The 24,016-nt window shown below is 33.6% G+C and overlaps 1 long non-coding RNA gene and 1 pseudogene across 1 annotated transcript; both read right to left on the reverse strand.

Annotated features, from left to right (window-relative positions):
• Positions 1-5,508: 5,508 nt before the first annotated feature.
• On the reverse strand, positions 5,509-6,725 carry LOC142541690 (uncharacterized). The gene is made up of 2 exons (XR_012819449.1): positions 6,102-6,725; positions 5,509-5,892 (listed from the first exon to the last, which is right to left on the reverse strand). It is a non-coding gene; the product is annotated as an uncharacterized LOC142541690 (long non-coding RNA).
• A 3,066-nt stretch (positions 6,726-9,791) lies between these two features.
• LOC142543410 (NEDD8-activating enzyme E1 catalytic subunit-like) lies at positions 9,792-14,563 on the reverse strand (annotated as a pseudogene).
• Between the last annotated feature and the right edge of the window lie 9,453 nt (positions 14,564-24,016).

The following is a 24,016-nucleotide window of genomic DNA, read 5'->3' on the forward strand; positions in this document are numbered from 1 at the left end:
TATAATGGACACGACATTGTATGGAAGAATCAACGTGGGAATTGGAGAGCAAGATGCAAGAATCATATCCACATTTATTTGATTATATTTCACATGTTCCATTGTATTCAATGTATAATGTTCCCATTTACTGATTTTAGTTTTGATATGTACTATAACCGGTGATGTATTATATTTTTACCGATGTTATGTATATTGAGATTTCGAGGACGAAATCTTTTAAGTGAGGGAGAAATGTAAGGACCGTGTATCGTATTATCGTAAATCACACTTTGATTATCGATAATTCATGAATTTGTCATGTGATTACGTATATGATGGATATCATGACAATGGAAGTGAGAAAATAGGTGGTGATAATTAAAGATTGTATTAGAAATTGAATTGTCTTTGAAAAGTATGCTGAACCACGACAGAAAATTGACACATGTTACGATTTTTAGCATAATTAACTAAGTATTAGTCCAAATGACATGAGACCAATTTCATTGGAAATCTATTATATAGTACTAAAACTTTCATACCTTGCGTTTTGTCCAAATCAATTTGGAAATAGGGGCAAAATCATCCCGAAGTATATCGTATGCGTTGCCGTTCTTGAACTGACATATTTTGAGAGAATGTGCATAACTCTCGCATCCAATATCCAAATTGAGTAAGGTCGGTGACAATTGAAATCCAAGACATAGATAGATCTACAATTTTTATGTTTACCATGTTGGCTAATTCGGAACCTAAAATAGCGTTTCGGACAGAACAAGACGCGCACCTGCGCAGGCCCGCGCGCGGGCAGAACAAGTCGCGCATATGCGCGAGTTCCAGCACGCACATGTGCGCACCGCCCTGCTGGACACCATTTAAGATTGATATGAATGGATTTTGGACATAATTATCTTCCTTCACAGCTAAAGCTTCGAGAGATAATTGAATAAATTCAAGTTCTATCGTATGAAATCACCTCGAAACGTTATCCAAACTTAAAACAAATTATATATTCAGAATCCTCACGTCGAGAGCTTCCTTTTGAGGTAAGATTCTTTTGTTTTCAGTAGCTCTAAATATTAAAGTGCTGGAATAGCATGTATTTGAAGTTGATTTCAATATATGCGATAGAATAACAGACAAGAAGTTAAGTTTTGAAGTCGGAATTGAATTATGTTATGATTTCAATTTGATATGAATTTTCAAAGTTTCAAAAAATATTTGAAACTTATATTGTTGAATTTAAATGAATTTATTGATTGAAATGAATATGTTATTGATGTAGATAGATATTTATACTGAAATCTAAAGCTACATCAACTGGAAACGAAGAATTAAGGTATGTTGCGACCGAGTAACATACGACAGGTATCTGTATTATATGATATATGTTTGATTGATTTGATTGAGAATATATGTCTATATGCCTTATTTGTTGAGTTGATGTGGCATACATGACATACACGTTGAGCTATGATCCTTGGATACCTTGATATGATTGGATTTGATTCTGGGGATTGTGAACACAATGCTATGTTTGGCATTATGTGGTCCTTAAAGCATAGTCATTAGTGGCCCCGCTGATTGATTGAGATTTGATAGCGCTTTGTCGACGTTATCATACGACTATCCCTGATTGAGGCTGGTGTGCCAGCTCGAGCATTGATTTGATAGCGATTCAATTGATTCTGATATATGCTCAATGGATAAGCATTTGACCTTATACCTCCACGACATACATGCATTGCATACCATATATCATTGTTTAGATATGTGTGGTATATATTGTTGTTGTTTCAGACTGAGCTTTACTCACCCCAGAGGGGCTGTTGTTGTCTTTGTATGTTGACAATGACAGGTACTCCAGGATATCAGAAGACCGGAGATGGTGCTTCTGGAGGGAGTCACAGTTTGAGCTGAGATTTAGTGGTCTATCCCAGTATATATGTATATGTATCTATATACCGGGGCATGTCCCGAGGATATGATTGTTTGTCTGTATTTAGGTTTGATTATGTGTGGGCATATTTTATGATGTGAGATGAAATATTATTTTTAGTATTCAAACAAGATGTTTTGGGCTCAATGTAAAGAAAATTTAAACTCGTTTTCTGTTGTAATTAATTAACCCTAATCAAATTGCATTGTAATAACGATTAGGAGTTAAGGGCCCCACAAAATATTTAGTAGGTCTCTTATGAGACATGTCAACCCTACTGATATTCAGAATAAAAAGTAATACTATTAGCATAAAAAATAATATTTTTTCATGAATGACCCAAATTGGAGATCCGTCTCACAAAATATGACACGTGAGACGGTCTCATCAAATTTTTACCTTATATGTTTTGTCAAATATCTATATATTTAGGTTTCAATTCAAATTTATACGATATGTATCACAATATTTATATTTTGATAGCATTTCTCCGTATGAAAGTTTCATTCTCGTAATTAGATAGAGTTCATTAGAGGCGTTAAACCAAAATCGGAAATTGTCATCTTTAATTCCCTTGCATTGTTGAATGAACTTTAATCTTCTGCTTGATAATTTGAAGAAATTGTAGAATATAAAATTTAGAAATATGAAAAATAAATAAAATAAAATTAATAATGTAAAAGAATTAGTGGAGAGAAATGAAATAAATATAAATATAAGGGGGTGTATGTAATAATTAAACATAGTTGATTTTTGTTGTTAATATGATAAATCTTGGGAAAGTAGACGTTATTAACGTAGTTAATTTATTAAGCGTTAGATCCAAATTTATGCTTGGTTAATTAAATAATAACAAGAATGATTGGTGTAATAATTGTTTATTCTGACATTACAATAGAAATTTAGTGTTTGAATAGTTGTGAAATTTAAAATATTAGAGTTATATCGTTGTCATCAGCTATAAATTTTTGTAAAAACGGCATGCATTCGATCTTATCATTGGTATTAGAATTAAGATCACGAGTTCGATTCTCGTTGATCGTAAGGAGTTCAATTATTGAGAAGGAAACTAAGTGCAAATTGTTTCTGATAGGTATAACAATCGAAACATGATGTCTGAACTCATATGCTGTTTAAAATATTAGAGTTACCTTGATACCACGAAGTATAATTTTTTATAAAATCATAAATGTTGGTACTAAAAAAATCTTTTGAATTATTTTTTGCTTTTGGTGATGAGACATAATGTGGTGCATAATGCATTGTCAGCTATGAATTAATATTTGATGGGGTCATTTACCATTAAATCAATATTATTTATTTTGGCAGAAAACAGGAACAAGTGGTGGTCACATGCATCAAATAGTTCATGTAGAATTAAATTAAAATTTTAAAATCGATTAATTAGTTTAAATATAAATTTATATGATATATATGTATATACACACACTTATTGATATTATCATCCATTATTTTTAATTATAAATTCGTGTAATAAATACTACAAAAGAAACGAAGATTTATAATCGAATTTGAGACCGACAGTACACTCGAGTTGAATTATAATGTGACGAAAAAAAGAGGGGATTAATAATAGGGCATGTTGATTTCTGTTTTTTCTAATATAATTTATAAATTAATAACACTAAGATCCTGATTTTCTTTTAAATTAAAAGATATATTATTTGCTAAAATAACGATTTATTATTTAATAAAAAATGAATAATTTAATTAACATGACTTATCAACTCGTGTGTTTTAGTTCATTTCAAAAAAAAAAAAAAAAAAAAAAAAAGCCTCGCGTGTTTTAGTAAGCAGTCATAGTATCTACTAACATTTAAATAATTATTAGAAATAATTTCTGAAGAATCAAAATAAAATTGATGAAGAAAAGAAGAAATTATATGATAGTCGTAATTGCACAAACAATAAGATAGTAAAGACTAGACACACGAAGATATGGTATACCGTACTTTATCAAAAACTATATATCGTATATCATATCGAAAGATTATGATATAAGAAAATATATATCGAAATCATAATGAAACTTTCGACATACGGTTTTCATTACGTATAACTAGCGTATCGATTATTTCGAAATGTTACGGTAAACAGATATTTCGTTACGGTAATGTTATATATTGTTTTATAACGAAAAATATATATACCTTGTTATTTAAAAATTTATATAATTTTAATTTTTATGTATTATTTTGATATTTCGGTATATATCGAAATTTTTCAAATTTCATATCGTTATCGTATCAAAAATTTTTATATCAATATCATCTCGTACCGAAATCTTCGATAACGAAAATTTCAATAAATTTTGTATTTTTCGATATAATAATTTTGATATACCAAAAATTTCGATATTTTTATGATAGAAAACAGACGGAAGAAAATTAATCAGGTATGGAATCATGACACATGCAACTTTGAATGATATGAGTCATATGACCTGTAAAGAACTACAAATATCAATACAACTTTTATATAAAATTAAAAAATCTGAGGAAATTACGTCCAATAACACATTATTTGTTTTGTTTTTTAAAATAGTGACCTTCAATATATTTCTTTTTAAAATTAAAGGGACACAAATTATTTTTTTTAAAAAAAAAAAAAAACCTACTGGGTGACTATTTTAAAACACAATTGCATTAGGGTCTTTTGAAAGATTACCCCTTCAATTTTAAAAATAATTGAAGCAAGATAGATTCATTTTCTAAGGAAAAAAATGACATTTTTATGCAGTTTAAAAAGATTGTTACTTGGTCCGTAGACTTAAACAAGTGTCTCCAGTTCTAAAAAACGTCCGAGTTGGTGGAATAAGTGATTGTTTGATCAATAATCAGAAATTCAATATTCCTACCGACACTTTCTTGGCGATATTGTCACACAGACTATTACGTTAGTCCAAAAGTTTATCCAGTGCAAATCGAAAAGTAACGGTAGCGAGTTCCCACGTCATAAAAATTATATAAAAAAACAAAAAAATAATAATAAACAAGGGTCTCCAAAAGACGTATTCTCTAATTAATTTATCCTTTTAGTCCAATTTTAATTTATAATTTGTTTCTCTTTTGGGCTAAACATATGTGACATTATCCGTCACTAATTTGCGACAATATTTAATTTCGGCGCTAATTGCCATGTTTTCTTGTAGTAAACATAGGTTGTTTGTATTGTCGGTTATAGCGTTGGTTCTCTTGGATTGATTTTTCGATGATTGGTGTTTTCTCACGAATTTCTTCGATACTTGACTTACACGTTCAAAAATTCTTATAAATTCCTTTGTTTTTGGTTACACAAAAGGTTGTATTTACTTTTAACATTTAATTCAATCTATGTTCGACTATGTATACCAAAAAATATTAAAATGAGTTAGATCTATCAAATCAGTCGTTCTCCATATAAAATAAGTAGATTGAACCGTACATTTTTCAACCTATCAAAATGACAGACCACATAAATTGATTTGATAATTTCTCGACTTACAAATTAATTAGAAAGGCAGTGATCATGCACCTTAAGTGAAACACCCCTCCCCTCCCCTCTAGCCAAAACAATTATCACACGGAATCTTAATCATTAATTCCTTGCACATAATCTATGTACATACATATCCTGAGTTATTCATTGTAAATAATCGATAAATAATTATGACAACATCATACTCCAAATCTCCTTGGGTTAATTGAATCATAAGATGGATTAACGTTGTTATTGTTGTACTTCAAATGAGGGACTATCCCTCTTGCGTTGTGGCAATCTAGATTAGGCCTTTGGTAATTGTAATTGGCATTGAATCTTCCTTGCTTGGAATTGTTCCTCCTGATCAGATTCGTCGTCGAACGAGGGATAAAAACTCCGGTCCCTTTGCTAATTTCTCTTCTAATTTGTGACTGTTGATCATGGCCAAGAAGTGTTGCTTGTGTTGAGGGACTAATTACTCGGGTAAAACCCTGGAAAATTTCAAGAAAATTGAAAAGGGAATGTGACTTTTGTGCCCGCAAACGAAGTTAGTCATGTACTATACTATATACAAAGATATGAAATGAAAAATATGAAGCATGTAGTGGAATACCGACAGTACGTAGAAAATATACCCAAGGAGATTTCGACATCAGCAAGCTCAAACGCTACGTTTTGAATGTAGACAAAACGCACTTACCTGTAGATTTACTGAAGGACAGTGAACCAGAGATTCTTCATCGTCATCCATGATAAGTAGAGAGATTTGCTTGCTCAAATCTGCAAAGAACACATCGTCCTCTACTTCGAAAGATGCTTCCATGTGTGTGTTTTTTTTGTACTGAAAATTAAAAGGTTGAAGAAGTTGCAAAAAGAGCAGATAATATATGAGGAATCTTACTTGAATTCTGTACCATACCCTTTTCTGTTTTTCTGTATTGAATGTGATGCTCAAGTGTTTTAAATAGACAAGAAAAAGCTAAGAGATGAGAATAAAATAGAGTAGGGAGTGTATGGGGCGGGGCATGTGGGTTGATGGGGTCATGAAATTCAGTTGGTCATTATGTCCCAAAGTTCTTACTCGGTTTGGGAGGATCCAAAATACATTATCAACACCAAAATTTGACGACATATAGACGAAAATTGCAATTTTCTCGAAAAAAAATCTAAATTCGAGACCATAACATTTATGTATATTGTGCTTTTATAGGATAATTCATACTTGTATCTTTATAATCTGTACTCATTCTCAGTTTTTACGTGTGCTAATTATATCTTTAAAGTTTTATATTGTTTCTCGATTTCGTCTCAAATACGACCCCACATAGTGTGTGCAAGTGTGTGTATGAATTCAATCATACATGATAATATTATTATTATTGTTATTATCATCTAGTTGTGGGGATGAGAAGGAGCAAGCAAAGAAAATGACCCACAATCCAGATATCTGATCCGAAAGATAGATTACATTATATGTAGACTTGGTTGCGAATTTGCTAGCACTTTTTTACGATTTTTCTTTAATTATCACATCCACCAGTTATATAATATTCAATGAAATCAAGATTTGAATTTTTTAGGGTACGAGAAATGAATAATTTTATACATACGGATGTAATCGAGTCGAGGCGAGCCGAACTCTTGAATGTTTGAGCTTGGTTCGTTTATAATCGAGCAGAGTTCGAGCTTTATTTAACGAATATATGCATGGCTCACGAGCTTATTTAAGCTTTTATCGAGCCTAAACAAGCTTAATAAATATGAATTATACATTTAAATTTTCATTAAATTAATTAAAAAGTAAATTATATATATAAAGAAATTATTCTTATTAAAATTTGTAAATTTATTATAATAAATAAATTTAATAGATTTTTCTATATATTTCATAAATAATATGCAAAATCAATAAATCAAATATCAAAACTATTTTTTTTCATCTAAAAGATTACTCATGAACTTACCAATGAACATGTTCACGAGCTAACGAGCCGAATACTGTAAAGTTTAAATTTGGTTTGTTTATCTTAACGAGCCTCATTAAACGAGCTCAAACGAGCTTTTATCGAATCGAGCTTTGAATAGCTCACAAACGGTTTGGTTCGTTTACATCTCTATTTATACATATCATCTACTTATAATCGAAATTGGAAAAAAGGGTTATTACATTATTTATTTTTTTAAAAAAATTATATATTTCGAGTATGGATCATCAAGTAATATCATCTTGCGAATTTTCGAGTCATGATAATACCATTTTGACTCGGCCACTAGAATACTTGGGGACAAAGAACCTGACGAGTTGTTTATGTCTGAATCTTGCAGTTGGCTGGGTCCGTTTGCAGTTAATCAATTCAATCTTTATACCAAAGTGAATGATACAATTTATGGCAAAAACTTATGTGAGACGGTCTCACGGGTCGTATTTTGTGAGACGAATCTCTTATTTGGGTCATCCATGAAAAAATATTACTTTTTATGCTAAAAGTATTAATTTTTATTGTGAATATCGGTAGACTTGACCCGTCTCACAGATAAAGATTTGTGAGACTGTCTCACAAGAGACATACTCTACATTTATTTACTCCAGAAGTCTTGGTTTCAATAAGTAATTTGGGATCTATAAAAATATAATTTTTTTTTTGTCTGAGGTGGAAGATGGTGTACTCTGAACTTGAGACATTGTTCCAAACTAAAAACATAAATTATATAATCAATGTTTTTCTTAAAAAAAAAAAAAAAGTGATGATTTAGTGGTAACACCAGCTTTACGATTATATTACAATTCGACCTAATTGTGTGGATGATTGAGAAAGAATCTAGTCACGTGATACTATCTACATAAAGAGAGCCTAAAACCGGCCTAAATTGAGATAATGTTTCCTACATAGGTTCAAAATCAAATTTGGATATTTTGGGATGAATTTTTTTTTTTTTTTTTTTGAATTATTTTAGATTTTTGGTAAGAAAAATGGACCAAGCTTTGATTTTTGCAAAATGATTAGCAAAACAGTTCAATGCATTGGTGGAACATTGGTTTAGATTTGGTGTAGAATTGCGGGGTTGTGGAAGTGACAAATGAGGGATGAGTAGTAGAATCAATAGGCTCCACACCATTTGGATAGAATAGAGTAATGGGAATCCCTTCGTATGGATTGAGAATCACGGACAGATTCAGCCCTTGTTTCTCAAGATTTCAAGGGTCCTCACAAAAAAGCAGCACGTGCGTTATACGTGATATCGCGATGATTATTACCTAAAATAATTATTGTGTAATAGACTTTAACTTAAATCATATAATAGAAAATTATGTATAACACAATGCGATGATGATATATAAATGTTTAAAAATATAAATGAACATTTATTAACAAATAAATTGTAATTTAAGACATAAATAAAATAATAATAAAAAAGCATATTGCAATAATTTACTATGAGTTCAAGTTTTTCTTGCTTAATGTTCACAAATATCAACTTTTGTGTATCTTTTCTTTGACTTGTCTCTTTGTATTTGTGTAAAGAAGGAATCTTGTTTTCAATTTCAATCAAGATTTTTGTAATTCCTTTGGCGTCACGGGTCAATTTCTTTTTGTTTAGTTGGCTTCGAGACTTGGACGTAGGACTCTGTTTGGTGTTTTTTCGTTTTATTAAGTAGCAATTTTGTCATCATCTTCAATTTTAATTTGTGCATTTGCATTACCATCTTCCATATTTTGACTCTCAATTATTTTCTTGTTCCGAGATTTAGTGGCTTGAACTTATTTTGTTGCACTCCTACTTTCGTCGATGTGGTTTGAGACATTTTTTGTTGAATTACCTGATTTGTTGTGCTTTTGCAAGGGCTTCTGAAATCATTTATACTCCGCAACAATTCCGGATAAGGGTTTTATCTCATGACTTTCATATATCTTCATCAATCTGAGTTTTGTCCATTATATGCACTTTATTATTTAGTTCATCCTGAATATCCCATAAATATAATTTGAAATGAGAAAATCAACCTTCATTAGACACTAAAGACGGAAGATTGTGAAATATTTGGTTCAAAGTTCTAAAAGTGTAAACCTCTTGACTCGAAGAAGCTAGTTCTTTATCAATCTTAACGCCCAATGAAGTGAAGACGAAGATATTATCGTAAGCTCGCACATTTTTCAGAAATTGCATAGCTTTGTTGATTTATAGTCCGTGAATAAATTGATTATATTAATTAGCACATCTGTGACTGTGAGTTTTATCTTGACATTATCACATCAAAAATTTGGAGACTCAAATTGGAATTTCTTAGCACCACAATAGATGTACCTCATGTCGCTTAAGCAATGTCGACTCATGTGTTGATCCATCTAACCACAATAATAACAAAGGTCAAAGAATAAAACTTAAGTGATAAATGACAAATATATCTTTAATATATTATTATATTTAGTCAAATTGTCTTGATAGATACCTAGATGTCTTGAAACATTGAGCAACCCATTACAATTTGGTATTGAGAGCTATGCACCACCAGCCATATCGATACCTGCAACTCCATCGAACCCTTTGAACACAAGACGTAATTTCCTCAAGCATGACTGTTTCTTGTCACCTTTTCCAGACATACCAATTACATGGATAATATCTTTGGAGATTTTTCCCATTAGTTCAAATAAGGGTAAATCTAGATTTGATCTGGTCATCTCCTCTAGTACAGGAGGCGCCTGCATGTACAAATTCTTCCCTCTATGAGTTACACTTACTCTAGTGAGTAGAAGTCGAGGATGGCCTTCAAGTTGATCCATGAACTGTTGCAACACAAAAAGAAAAAGAATCAACTTAGGAGCTCCAAAAATGTGGAATAAGTTTGGCAGACAAACAAATAATTTTCAGTCTTTACAAACTAGATTTGCTTGATGTTCCACAAAAGAAAGGGCTAAAATCTAAATTTAGCGAATTTGGATATGCATATAAATAATACTAGATGTAATTTAGCCAAAATCATACATACTGGTAGGTCAACATCTTCTAACTAATATATAACAAGAAAACTAATGTCAATGTTATTACTACTCTTGGCTGAGAAATACTTTTCCTTATTTTACTGCCATGAAGTACTCATTTTTTAGAGGAATGTTAGAAACATGTCCAGAAAATGGGTCCCAAAGATTCACAGGGCTGAGCACATCACAGTAACATGTCAAGAAGATGTAAACAACAAAACAAAAACATCATTGTAATAATCAGGAGATGGCAGCTCGGCAATCGATATTTAAGCATTAGAATCCAATGATAATGTTCAAAACATGACATGGAATGAATTCAATTTAGTCTAGCTATAGCAAAAAGAAGATGTGTGACCTAAAGAGGATTGAGCAAATTCTTGGACGCTTTAAAACACGCAGCATCAATTTTATCAAACAAGCTTAATTGCAAAATGAATTAAATTAACACGGTACAACTTTAATCATCAAGATAAATGTAATTAAGCAACCAAGAAGCTAAAGAAGAGACTCACCTTTTTTAGAGTAATAGACCTCTCCAACTCTCAATAAGAACACCAGGACCACAAACAAGACAGTCTCTGTCCTTTACAAACTCCGTAACTTTGGTATGGAGACCTTCGACTCCATTATACCTGCGACAAAAACAGTAGTTACTAATTGATAGGTATTAACAATAAGAAACCAGATCAATTCAAGAAAAATAACAAAACAGGACTTCATAGCCAATGGACATTGGCGGATCAGGTAAACTTGTAGAAGGCATTTCAAGTTGCTTTAAAAAATTGTCACTTTAACTAGAACAAAATCCCGAAGTCAAAGATGCCATACGTCAAGTAATTTGACAATGTTTTGCTACATCCAGAAACAATCTTTAAGGTTTCCAAGGCACATGAAGCTGAGATAATAGCATTTGTAGAAGCTATGGCTGGAATTATATTCTTCACCACACCCTGTAAGCAAAATAAATAACTAAAGAACTGATATAACCCAAACAGCCAAAACACATAAGAATTAGAACACTATATGCAAGATAATGATTGAATTATTTTGTCACGAGCTACAAAATGATTAGAGCTATGTAAGTAACCCTTATAGCATTTAAAACTTAAAAACGTGCAGCTAATGTAAAGGATGTAAATCAAAGTGCTCACCTGAGTCAAAGAATATGTAACCCCAGGAATTCCAAAGAGCTCCGCCCTCTTGACAGCCTGTGAGATTGGGTTATACGAGTCAAAGGAGCAGAGGAAGGAAATCACAAAAACATCTCTCAATATCTTTTTTCAATTTGCTAGTCAATAGATATGCAGCGGTTTTTACCTCTGAATATACCCACTGCATGTGTTCAGGATTATCTGGATCAAAACATTTCCCACTATGAACCTAATCAGTTGTGAAATATATGTTCACCATGTGATGCAAAGGTATGACAAAGATACAAATAAAATTCACCGATATGCTCACCTCATCCCATTTTATCAAATGAGCATATTCAATACAATGTGCAGCAGTTCTAGGAGTTTCTGCTAGAGTACACAAAGGAAATTTGACTTGAGGCGGAAACAGCCATATGGTACACTCAAAACATGGTGTAGTTCCTGGGATTATAATCCTGGCGTGGCCCTTGAATCCTTCGGTTCCACCATCTACCATAGGTTTGACAGTTTCTTCGACGGGTTCATCATCGGAGTTATACTCTTGTTAATTAAAGAAGAAAGAATTAAAATTCATTAAGATAGGAAAGGTTGTCTTCCTTTTGTGTGCAAGATATTTTGCAAACAGATAATATACTCCTAGGAATCATCAAATACCCTACATAATAGCCAATTTTAGTGGAATATGAGGGTGGAAAATTTACTGTGTCCATGTTTGAGGGTGGATTTCCATATATTTCATAGGAATAGTACTAAGTTACCACGGTACAGGGAAAGAGGGTAGGCTGTGATTCAATGAGGATAGAATGCAATGAAACCACCATTTTGCTAAAAATTAAGTTCAGATTTTATAAATATGCCATGAAGTTAGTGTTCTGAGAAACTCGATATAGGTAGGAAAACCATAGGGGTGATAGATTGCCAGAACAATGATACTACTTTGATTTTTTTTAGATGCTTAGATTTTTAATATTACAGTGATTTTCATTCAGACAGTCAATCACCATGGGACTTATATCTATCAGAAAAAAGCACCAAGACACGGACCTAAGAATATATTGTGTGAGGTCCAATTTTCAGTTGATTCTTATTTCTCATTTCCAACATTGTTTTCTTGATTATTTGCCACATATCTCATTGTTTGAATAATGATAGAAAATAAATGGTAACTGAATGAGGAAAAAAAAAACAAAAGCGACATAAAATAAAGAGATTTTAAAAACTCATTGTATTCTGAAAGATTGAATGCAATATTTTGCCATCACAAAACATGGACATGGTTCATCAATCAATAAACAACTTTATCCCATAACAATGCAAATCATTTTTTTAATAACCTCAAACTTAGTCACCTATTTAACCTCTTAACAAACCAAAAATACCACAGTCAACAAAAACCAATGCCACCAAAGCTGATCACAATCACCGTCATTACACGAGCCTTAGTCCATTGAAGTCGTCTACACTATATCTCCTCCTAAAAATCACAAGTCACTTAGTTCATACTTTACAAGGGATATGACATGCACTAAAGCAATCAAAGACAGTTAACATGTTGAGAAAATATGCTTGTTTCAGTTCTTCCAATGCTAGACAAGGACAGTCCTTATAGAGAAAATACCTCTTGGACTTACGCTCACTTTGTTCTAAATATTGCAAATACTTTGTCCAAATTTTGGTGAATAAAATGGTATCAAACATGGACTACCAAATTAACCATTGCAAATTATCCATAGTAAGAGGTCCACTGTCCAATTCCAGCCAAGGACAAACATGTCACACTCACTCATGGCAGCCATAAAATGGAGACATGAATTTCTAACAAACAGTATCTATAAATTAGGAGATTGAAGACCTTGACAGAATCAGCAAACCATTGAAATTAATGAGTTGGAAGGATATAGCACCCTCAAGCTTCTCATTTTATAATGACACAACTTTTAAGAAACAATGTGCACTTAAATGTTTATAGCACCTGATATGATAGTATAACTGAAATGCACGAATAGAATCAAACCAAGAAAGCCGCAAGCCACCGCATTGATGTAGCTACGAGCCTCAATTGAATCAAGACCTAAGACAATTATGCTGAAATCACTATAGAAGTCCAATGGTTTATCCTCAATGCGACAGAAATGTGGTGTGATATTTACATCACCAACTCTTTCCATTACTCGTTTAGCAGCAACTTCAGCCTTTGGCTTTCCTACATCTTCAAGCCTGCATAAAAAAAATAATAAGGCTGCGAATAATTTTCAGCAAAGTGAACAGTCTTAACAATGAACTTACTATTACAAACGTTGGACACAATTTTTTTGAGAAATAGAAGTCCGGGTATCCACGTAACATCGCCAGCCCAGCAACCAAATAATCACATATGAAATAATATTTACCCCCCTCAATCAACCAAACAACTAAAACGCAACATGTTCAGCTGGAAAACTTCACATTAGTTTCCTAACATGCTTGATCATTTATGTCTACGCCACAAAAATACCACAAGCTTTTGCAATTAAATTAAACCAACATTAAATGCACCTGAAGAGGAACTGACGATTCAGGTTAGTGACCTCGATACGGTCCATGTCAATCACGTCTAGATTACGAAACCCAGTCAAAGCTAAGTCCTTCAATAATTCGCAGCCCAGCCCACCTGCGCCAACTACCAAAACTTTCACATACTCTTTTATGTCATCTCTTAACTGCACCCATTAGCAAGAGAAAACGTAAAATCACAAGTCATCAGAAAGATACTACACTTGAAAAACTAAATACACGCCAAATGTTTGTGAAATTAAGCGAGAGGAAAAACACCAAAAGAGCCTAGAAAGAGATTTACTTCAGAGCCGGGCTCAAAGGTCGAGCCGACAAGATGTCCGGACCGGAGGAGCAGCTTATCGAGATCTCTTGATCGGCTGGGCTGCGAAACTGCCATTTTTGTTCAGAGCGTAAACCTTAATGCGCTATATCTTCCTTCGGTTTTGCTGAAAGAAAATTACTTCAAAAAAGTTTGATCCGTTTTTAACAGTTTTTGCGAATTATTTTTTTATTATTTTACTATTATTATTATTATTTGTGTCCATTTGCACAAGTTAGGCTCATACAGTTGGAAAAATAGTAGGTCTACCGTATCAACTATTTTTATTCCTAAGATAGGTTAATATTCGTGATATAAGTTAATATTATTTATATTTAAAATAATAAATAATAATTTTAACATAAAACATAATATTTTTTATGAATGACTTGAATAGGATATCTATTTTAAAAAATTGATTCGTCGAACTATCTCACAAAAGTTTTTGTGTTGAAATAATTATCAAACATAATTAAAAAATGTTTTATATTACTAAAAAAATTTATTTTAAACTTTTAGATGATTATAATAAAATACTTTTTTTATATAATAATCTAAAAGTTAATATAAAATATTTTTTAAAAATTGAATAAATATGTTAGCTTTAGATAAGTTAAAAATTTACTAAAATAAGTTTTTATTATTTTAATTAAATAAATTTTGAGTACTTTTGTAATTTAATAAGAGCGATTTGGTACTTAAAAAATATGACATCAATATATCAGAAGCCCATAAACAAATCAGACTAGATAGATCTATTGAGTGAGAAAAAGAGATAAAACTCTAATTATTGTTGAAAATAAGAGATTGAGTGTTGAAAATAATAATTGTAATTATTGAAAATTAGTGTGTGATGATATATGTAATGATGTATTTATTTTTTAATTATTTTCAAAGAATTTCTATAAATAGGTCTCTCAATTTGTAAAGAAAAACACAATTGAGTGGAGAAAATTTTATAAAAGTGTGTAGTTTAATATATTTTGTGAGTTTGAAATTTTTATTTTTTACCGTAAATTTTTACTTTTAATACGTTATCAGCACGATACTCGAATGTTCGTTTTTCATATTTTTTCAAGCTCTAAAACACATGAAAAATGTAAAAATATTTAAAAGTGAGAATATTTATTTTACTGTTTATTTATTTTTATTGTGTATATATTTAATATATAATATCATGTTAATATATAAAAAGAATATATGACACCTCATTATAATAATGTGATGTGATTATATTATTACACTGCTTATATATTTTTATTGTGTTATTATTTATTTATTTTGTATTTATATTTGAATAATATCATGTTATTATATAAAAAGAGTTTATGACACATCATTATAATAACGTGATGTGATTATTCATTGTTCATATAATTTTATTGTGCTATATATTAATTATGTATATATATATATTTGTATAATGTCACAGTATTATAGTATTATATAAAATGAGTCAATGACACCTCATTATAATAATGTGATGTGATAGATATATAATTATTTAAATTTGATTAACATTATATACATCATATTATTACCATAAAATTTACATATACATACATTTATTTTTTTAAGATTTTGTAACGATCATAAACAACTAGTTTTTATCTATAAATATGATTTTACAAACACATTCAAGCACTCCAAACTTACTCTTCCTTCCTAAAAATTTTCTTCATCAAAATTTTCGAAGAAGAAGAAGAAAAGATGGTTCTTTCAAGGTTATTTTGTATAATTATTTTGGTTATTATACTCACTAGTCTTGTATTTATCGGAGAATATCCGCCTCGCATTTTTTCTTTATTTTTAAGAATGCTTGTACTTATAATTTATATGTTACTTTGTATTATCATATTAATAGATTTAGAACTTAACTAATAAAATGCATTGTTATTTTTATGGTATCACAATGTCAAATTGGCAAAACTCGAATTTGTTGCGCTCGACATTACGGGAAAAAGTTATATGTCATGGACTCTCGATGTAGAAATGTATCTTGATTCATTGGGTATAAGTGAGACCATTAAAGAAAATGACATCTCATCATCATAAGAAAAAAACAAAAGTTATAATAACTTTGCGTCGACATCTTGATAAAGGATTAAAATGTGAATATATCATATTTGAAAAAGATCACATGGCTTTATGGAAAGGATAAAAAGAAATATTTGAGTATATAAGGGAAATTATACATCCGAGCACCCGTGATGAATGGAATACGTTAAGATTCCAAGATTTTAAGAAATTCAGTAATTATAATTCAGCGATGTATCGAATAATCTCGCAATTAAAATTTTGTGGACATAAGATTACGGAATCGGAAATGCTTGAAAAAATATTTTTCACTTTTCACGCATCAAATATAACTCTACAATAATAATATAAAGTGTGTGGAGTTGCGAGATATTCTGAACTTATTGCATGTCTTCTTGTGACGAAAAAGAACAACGAGCTGCTAATGAGAAATCATCAGTCCAGATCCAATGGATCAACATAATTTTCAGAAGTAAATGTTGTAAGTAAAAATGAATTTAAATCTGGATACCAAAAATCAAAGTTAAGACAAGGTTTTGGTCGAGGTCGAGGTCGTGTTCATGGACGTGGACGTGGACGTGGAAGTGTTCGTGGAAGTGGTCGTGGTCGCGGCCGTGGTTTGAAAACAATCGAGATAGTTACTTCTATAACTCATCTCAAAAGGACGTCACGAATCACCCACTGAAAAGGCATCATGAGAACATGAGTGTTAGTAAAAATCACTCAAAATGATTTGAAAGTTATTGTTTTAGACGCGGCACTCTAGGACATTGATCTCGTATTTGTCGAGCTCCTGAGCACATTTGTAAGCTCTATAAATAATCAATAAATAGAAAAGAAAAAGAGACTTACTTCACTGAACACAGTGACCGTTTGAGTGATTCAACTCATTTTGATGATGTAGATTTTCTGAATAATTTATTAGAAAATAATCAATATATTGGTGGAATATAAATGTAAAATATTTTATTTTTCATGTGCTTATATGCTAATATTTTATTGTATAATTATGATATGTGTTATATTTTTTAATAAATTACATATATATTTTCAATAATTTTTTTTCATTGCATAATTTTTTTGAAGTTCAAATATGGAAAATGCTATGAACAAAGCTAAACAGGAAACTAATCACATGGAAGTTTGCATACCTGATAGTGGTACAACGCACATTACTCTCCGAGATAAAAGATACTTCTTGGAACTAAAACCAACAAAAACAATGGTGAATACAATATCAGGTCATGTAGATTTGATTAAAGATTGTGGTAAAACACATTTTTTTGTTACCTAATGGTACAAAATTTATGATAAATGATGTTTTGTTCACCACAATCGAAAAGAAATTTGTTGAGTTTTAATGACATATATTCCCATGGGTATGATACTCAGACAATAAATGAAAGAAATGAGAAATATATGTGTCTCACCACATATAAATCAGGAAATAAATATATAGTTAAAAAAATATCAATGCTCCTTACTGAATTGCATTATTCACATACAAGTCCAATTGAATCAAACATGTTAGTTGATAATTCTCCAATATTAATTAATTTGTATGATCAATTAGGACATCCTGGTTCAACAATGATGCGAAGAATTATAAAAAATACACATGGTCATCCGCTGAAAGATCAGAAGATGTAAGGACCGTGTATCGTGTTATCGTAAATCCTGTGTGATTATCGATAATTCAGGAATTGATATGTGATTATACATTTGATGTATATTATGACAATGAAATTGAGAAAATGAATATTGAATATGAATTGACGTTGTAAGAGCTCGAGTGGAGAGGCCGGACGCCAATATAGTACAAAAATAAATATTTGTAAAGAATGTGTGGCGCCCGGGCGGTAGAAAATGACCGCCCGAGCGCCAGGGTATGTTAAATGAGTATACAGGCAGAACATGCCGCGCCCGAGCGGTAGTTTGTGACCGCCCGAGCACGGTACTAGTGAAAGCCGGGGGCAGAATGTCTCGCGCTCGGGCGCGAGAATTCTACCGCCCGAGCGCGAGAGGGATGAGGATAAGAATGAGAATTTTGTTCTTTTTTTCTTCATTTCTTATACGATAACTTCGAGGGAATTCGAGAGATTTCGAAATTCTTTCTTCCAAATCGACTTCGAAACGCTGTCTAAACGCGAAACAAATTATATATTTGTGATCGTCGCGTTGAGGGCTTCTGACTGAGGTAATTTTCTTCTAGTTCCAGCAGCTCTAAATATCAAAGTGCTGGAATAGCATGTATTTGAAGTTGAATTTATGATATGTGATAGAATAACCGACAAGAAACTCATATTCAAAGTCGGAATTGAATTATGATATGAATTTGATTTGATATGAATTTTTGAAGTTTCAAATGATATTTGAAACTCATATTAATGATTTTGGAGTATGTTATTGATTGGAATGAGTATGTTATTGATGTAGATAAAGTGTAATATCAATATCTTCAGGCTACATCAACTGAAAACGAAGAATTGAGGTATGTTGCGACCGGGTAACATACGACAGATATCTGTATTATATGATATATGTCGGATTGATTTGATTGATTGGAATGAGATTATGTGTCTATATGCCTTATTTGTTGATTTATGTGGCATACATGACATTGAGATTGAGATATCGATGTATAAAATAAATGTTTTGTTAACACACATCATTTTATGCATACATCGATACATGACATGCACGTTGAGCTATGATCCTTGGATACCCTGATATGATTTGATTGGATTCCGGGGTTTGTGAACACAATCGCTATGCCGGTATTATATGACCCGTAAAGCATAGACAATTGTGGCCCCATATGATTGGATATGAGATTTGGGACTTGATGGCGCTTTGCCGACGCTATCATACGAGTATCCCATATTGGCCGGTGTGCCAGCTCGAGCATTGATTTGATAGCGATTCGATTGATTCTGACATGTGCTCAGTGGATGGGCATTTGACCCGATACCTCCACGACATACATGCATTGCATACCATATATCATTGCTTAGATATCTGTGGTATATATGATTGGTTGTTCCATACGAAGCTTTGCTCACCCCCAAGGGGGGCTGTTGTTGTCTTTGTGTGTGGACAATGACAGGTACTCCAGGATATCAGGAGACCGGAGAGGGTACTTCTGGAGGGAGCCACAGCTTGGGCTGAGGTTTTATGTTTTGTCTTGTTCCCAGTATATATGTATATGTATCTATATACCGGGGCATGTCCCGAGAATGTGAGTTGTTTGTATATGATAGATTTTGATTTCGTTTGGGCATGTTTATGACGTGAGATTAAATACTATTTTTAGTATTCAAATAAAATGATTTGGGCTCATTGTAAAGAAAATTTAAACTCGTTTTCCGCTGTAATTAATTAACCCTAATCAGATTGCATTGTAATAACGATTAGGAGCTAAGGGCCCCACACAGAGTGGTATCACAGCATAGCTGGGAATGCTCGATTGAGTTTTGTGTACACTTGAATAGGCACAAATGAATTGTGCGCTTGTGTTTGAATTATTTGTATTACTTGCTCCTACTTGATTTGATTCGAGTAAGTATCTGATGAGATTGATGATATGAGATGATGAGATTATGAAATTTTGATATTCATCTTTTGATTTGTAGATGGATCCCACAAATGAAACTGCGAGTAGCAGTACTGAGAGGATTGTTGGGCAATTTGAAGGATTGTCCATGGATGTAGTGATGGCTCGATTCCAGGATCTGAAACCACCGAGGTTCTTTGGCACTGAGAGTGCTGAAAGATCTGAGGCCTGGCTAAAGGATATCGAGCACCTGTTTAATATTGTTGAGTATTCTAAGGCTCTGAGACTGAAACTTGCTTTGTATCAGTTGAAAGACCGAGCTAAATCTTGGTGGGAAGCCGCTGAGATTGGACTGAAGGAAGCCGGGATTGAAGTCACATGGGATGTCTTCAAGGCCCAGTTTTTGGAGCAGTATTCTCCTCCATCTTATTATACTGCACAGGAGAATGAATTTAATAATCTGCAGCAGGGAACGATGTCTGTTGCAGAGTATGCTTCGAAGTTTTTTACTTTACTGAAGTATGCACCTCACGTAGCTGGGAATGCGAGGGCAAAATATAACAGGTTTGTAAATGGATTACATCCTGCTTTATATACTTATGTTGTTTCTGGATTGCCTACCAGCTACGCAGAGGCAGTTGAACGAGCCAAGGCAGCCGAGGCTGGACTTAGGAGAGGAGGTCCACAGTATACTCCTCCACCTTCGGTGTCAGCTCAGCAGCCTACTTTGAGGCCGAGAGGTAAGAAGTTTAAGAAGACTGGTTCTGTTTCTTCGTCTTCTTCGAGCTCTAGTGGATCACAGCGAGGGAGTCCTGTGATTGCACCCTATTGTAGCCATTGTGGGGGTAAACATACTATCGAGCAGTGTCGAGGTATGTTTGGTACTTGTTATCAATGTGGGCAGGAAGGCCATTTCTCTCGAGTATGTCCGAACAGGGGTACGACTTCTGCTCAACCCCAGCCAGGATTTAGAGGTGGCCCTGGTATGACGAGACCTACTGTTCCTATTCCATCATTTCAACAGTCGAGTGTCCCACGATATCGAGGACCGGGTGGTCAGAGTACCCAAGTTCCTTCTCAAGTGAGAGTGTATGCCATGACTGAGGATCAGGCGAGAGAAGCTCCTGGAGGCGTGATTGCAGGTATTTGCATGCTTTGCGATTATCCTTCACGTGTTTTATTTGATACAGGAGCATCTCATTCATTCATATCTCATGCATTTGTTGCATCTCACGATATTGAGTGTACCCCGTTGTATGACACTTTGTCGATAGCCACGCCAGCAGGGAAGATTATTTTGTCTGAAAAAGTTGTGCATAATTGTGTATTAATATATGAGGATAATGTGATGTTCTTGAATTTGATTGTCCTCCCAATGCACGACTTTGATTGTATTGTTGGCATGGATATCTTGATGACGAATCGAGCTACTGTTGATTGTTGTCATGGAGTGGTTCGATTTCGACCGATTGATGGACCCAAGTGGAATTTTTATGGCAAGGGTTCCCAAGCCAAAATTCCATTGGTATCTTCCTTGGTAATGTCCCGATTGTTGACTAGCGGAGATGAAGGTTATCTTATCTACGCTATTGATATTTCGAAGAAGGAGTCTTCTTTATCTGAGATTCCTGTTGCGAAAGAATTCCCAGATGTATTTCCCGATGAGATTCCTGATTTTCCTCCTCATCGAGAAGTCGAGTTTAGTATTGATCTTGTGCCGGGGACTGCACCTATTTCGAAAGCTCCTTATCGCATGGCACCATTGGAATTGAAATAATTGAAAGAACAATTACAGGATCTTCTCGATAAGGGATATATTCGACCGAGTGTATCATCTTGGGGAGCTCCAGTTTTATTTGTTCGAAAGAAAGATGGTATGATGCGAATGTGTATTGATTATAGGCAATTGAATCGGGCTACTGTGAAAAACAAGTACCCACTTCCTCGTATTGATGATTTGTTTGATCAGCTTCAAGGTACTTCTGTATACTCGAAGATTGATCTTCGTTCTGGGTATCATCAAGTACGAGTTCGAGACGAAGATGTGCCCAAAACTGCTTTTCGCACGAGGTATGGCCACTATGAATTTCTGGTTATGCCTTTCGGTCTTACGAATGCTCCTGCTATTTTTATGGACTTAATGAATCGTGTCTTCCGAGATTATCTGGACCGATTCGTTATTGTATTTATCGATGATATTCTTGTATATTCGAAATCGAAAAAGGAGCATGCTGAACATTTGAGACCGGTACTTCAAACTCTTCGTACTAGTCATTTATATGCCAAATTGTCCAAATGTGAATTTTGGATGGACAGAGTGGTATTTTTGGGCCACGTCATTTCAAGACATGGCATATCTGTTGATCCTGCTAAGGTCGAAGCTGTATTGAATTGGCCGAGACCTACGAATGTTCCTGAGATCCGTAGTTTCATGGGTTTGGCTGGATATTATCGTCGTTTTATTGAAGGATTTTCGAAAATAGCTAAACCTATTACTCAACTGACTCAGAAGAATCAGCGATTCATTTGGTCAGATGAATGTGAAGCTAGTTTTCTTGAATTGATGACGAGATTGACCACAGCACCTGTGCTTACTATTCCCTCAGGTACCGGAGGATTTGTGGTATGTACAGATGCGTCTGGTAAATGTTTGGGCTGTGTTTTGATGCAACATGGAAAAGTGGTTGCTTATGCATCTCGTCAATTGAAATCTCATGAAACACGTTATCCTGTTCATGATCTCGAATTGGCTGCCATTGTGTTTGCTCTGAAAATTTGACGCCATTATTTGTACGGAGAAAAGTTTGTTATATTCGGACCATAAGAGTATGAAATATCTCTTTTCTCAATCTGATTTGAATATGAGGCAACGCAGGTGGATGGATCTCTTGAAGGACTTTGATTGTGAGATTCAATATCACCCTGGATCGGTGAATGTTACTGCGGATGCCCTTAGTCGGAAAGTTTATGATTCTGTTTTAACTTCTGTTTGTGTCGCCAAGGTACATGAGGATATTTGTACTTCTGGCTGGACTTTTCACTCGAATTGGAATTATGTTACTGTCTCAGCATTGCAAATTGAGCCGAATTTGATATCGAAGATACGAAAGGCCCAACGAAGCGATGCTCAGATCCAAAAGTCGAAAGAACTGGTATCGGCAGGACATCAATCTGGATTCCAGATTTCTTCTGATGGTTCTTTACGACTTAATGGTCGGCTGGTAGTCCCTAATGATTCTGATTTGAAATCTGCTCTTCTCCGTGAAGCACATTGTAGCAAATACAGTATTCACCCTGGAGGTCGGAAGATGTATTTGACATTGAGACCTCAATTCTGGTGGAAACGTATGAAGAAGGACATTGCTGAGTTTATTTTGAAATGTCTTGTCTGCCAACAAGTAAAAGCCGAGAGAATGAAACCGGGAGGATTGCTCCATAGTCTTGAAATCCCGAAACGGAATTGGGAACATATCGCTATGGATTTTGTGACTTATTTACCTCGTTCGCCCAAGGGCTGTGATGCTATTTGGGTGATTATTGATCGGCTTTCGAAATCTGCGCATTTTATTCCGTATGAACGGACTTATCCTTATAAGAGAATGGCCCGTTTATACATTGAGAATGTTGTGAGACTGCACGGTGTGCCAGTCTCGATTGTATCTGATCGTGATCCCAGATTTGCTTCTAAATTCTGGGGTAGTTTTCAGGAAGCGATGGGTACGCGTTTGGCTATGAGTACTGCTTATCATATTCAAACTGATGGCCAGACCGAGCGTACGATTCAGACTCTAGAGGATATGTTGCGTGCGATTGTGATGGACTTCAGAATGGGATGGTAAGATGCCTTACCATTGGTCGAATTTTCTTATAATAATAGCTTTCAGACGAGTATCGGTATGGCACAGTTTGAAGCTCTATATGGGAGACGATGTAGATCACCATTATTCTGGGATGAGATTGGTGAGAGACAATTGACTGGACCTGAAATGATACAAGAAATGAACGATAAGGTTCAGTTAATTAGGCAGCGGA

The sequence above is a fragment of the Primulina tabacum genome, chromosome 4, assembly GCF_025594145.1.
Source record: "Primulina tabacum isolate GXHZ01 chromosome 4, ASM2559414v2, whole genome shotgun sequence".
NCBI lineage: Eukaryota > Viridiplantae > Streptophyta > Magnoliopsida > Lamiales > Gesneriaceae > Primulina > Primulina tabacum.